Source organism: Heptranchias perlo, chromosome 3, assembly GCF_035084215.1.
Source record: "Heptranchias perlo isolate sHepPer1 chromosome 3, sHepPer1.hap1, whole genome shotgun sequence".
NCBI classification, from domain to species: Eukaryota; Metazoa; Chordata; class Chondrichthyes; order Hexanchiformes; family Hexanchidae; genus Heptranchias; species Heptranchias perlo.
The window spans coordinates 86,520,683-86,522,607 of record NC_090327.1 but is presented as its reverse complement, the minus strand read 5'-3'; the positions used below and the strand labels follow the sequence as shown (position 1 = coordinate 86,522,607).

The 1,925-nt window shown below is 42.8% G+C and overlaps 1 non-coding gene across 1 annotated transcript; it reads right to left on the bottom strand.

Moving 5' to 3' along the window:
* Positions 1–1,478: 1,478 nt before the first annotated feature.
* On the bottom strand, positions 1,479–1,592 carry LOC137320286 (U5 spliceosomal RNA). The gene has a single exon (XR_010962448.1). It is a non-coding gene; the product is annotated as a U5 spliceosomal RNA (small nuclear RNA).
* Positions 1,593–1,925: the final 333 nt, after the last annotated feature.

Genomic DNA, 1,925 nt, shown 5'->3' with positions numbered 1-1,925 from the left:
GAATTCTCTCCCTGGACCTCTCCGCCTCTTTCTCCTCCTTTAATACACTCCTTAAAACCTACCTCTTTGACCAAGCTTTGTCTTAACATCCCCTTCTGTGACTCAGTATCAAATTTTGTTTGATAACGCTCCTGTGAAGGGCCTTGGGACAACAACTTACATTTTTATAGCACCTTTGACATAATAAAACATCCCTATGGGCTTACAGGAGTGTAAACAGACAAAAATTAACACCAAGTCAAAGAAGGAGACATTCGGACAAGTGACCAAAAGCTTATTCAAAGCGATAGGTTCTAAGGAACGCCATAAAGGAGAAGGGAGGTGGAGAGCTTTATGGAGGAAATTCCAGAGTTTACGGCCTAGATGGCTGAGGCATGGCCAGCAATGGTGGGCGCAGAAAGTGATGGATGCAAAAAGGCCAGAGTTGGAGCAGAGCAGAGTTCTCGGAGGGTTTTATGGCTGGAGGAAGTTATGGTGATAGGGAGGGGGGCAATGTATGGAGTGATTCAAAGATGAGGATGAGAATTTAATGTCATCTTCAAAATCCACCTCAGCCTCACCACCTTTTACAACTCCTCCAGCCTCACATCTCATCCTGCACTGACTCCAATCTCTGTGCATCACCCCCCTCCCTCTGCCCCACCAATAGTACATGAGCCCTACTAAAGTCAGTTTTACAGCACAGGAGGCTGCCACCCAGCCCATCTGTGCCAGTTATTTCAAACACGTACTGCCTAATCCTAAAAATGTAAATATTTCACACATTGCACTTCCACAATTTATCCAAAATCCAAGCACTTGCTGCCTGACTAATACACATGATGTGGAGATGCCGGTGTTGGACTGGGGTGTACAAATGTAAGGAATCTTACAACACCAGGTTATAGTCCAAACAGATAACTTTTTTTTCCGCTGGGGGGGTTACGTGTAGCACGACATGAACCCAAGATCCCGGTTGAGGCCGTCCTCATGGGTGCGGAACTTGGCGATCAATTTCTGCTTGACGATTTTGCGCGTAACCCCACCAGCGGAAAAAAAGTTATCTGTTTTTAATACAACTGGTCATTCTCTCTCTTTCTCTTCCTTTCGGATGTTTCTCTCTCTCCCTCTCTGTCTTTGGTTCTGGCTGTTTGTATATTCAGTAGTCTGGTATCTAATGTTTCTCTGTCTGAACACTATTCAATTCATTTGATGGCCTTGATAACGGGCAGTTGGAAAGATTATCTGTAATCACCGGGCATTGTTCTGTGACTATCTATGCAGCAATTTTCAAGGAACCCGACACTCACCTGACGAAGGAGAAAGCCTCCGAAAGCTTGTGATTTTCAAAAGAAACTGTTGGACTATAACCTGGTGTTGTAAGATTCCTACATGACTAATACACATAAGGCCACCTCATCACAACAAATACAATTCTACCAAGACACACCTATGCCATATACACAACTAAAGATAAATCTTTCTTTCAGTAATAAATGAGCCCCACAAAAGCAGGGCATCAAAAAATTAGTTAAAACTCCAAATGCTCCTCTCCACGGAAATCTTTAGTAAAAGGCGAAAGATTCATACGATCTGAAGAAAAACCAGAGTGATGTAAAGACGTAACCACAGCCAATTGCTCCTAAGCGATCACATACCTCTTTAACATTGTACTGAGATGCTAGACCTACCATCCAGAGAAAACATACTATCACAGAGCAACACAGCAAGTGGAAAAGTAATGACAATCTTCAATCTCCGTGAAAATTAGAGTCAAACCTGAAGCTTGCTTTGAAAGTACCATGTCGAACATTATGGGTATGTAAATGAGCTCTGAGCTTTGTGGAGGCTGGGTTGACAGTGACGTGTGCAATTCTCACTTGGGTACAAGTTTAGTTTATATGTTTATTCTCTCTCTGTGTTTGAACTTTCAGATGAGAAATTTT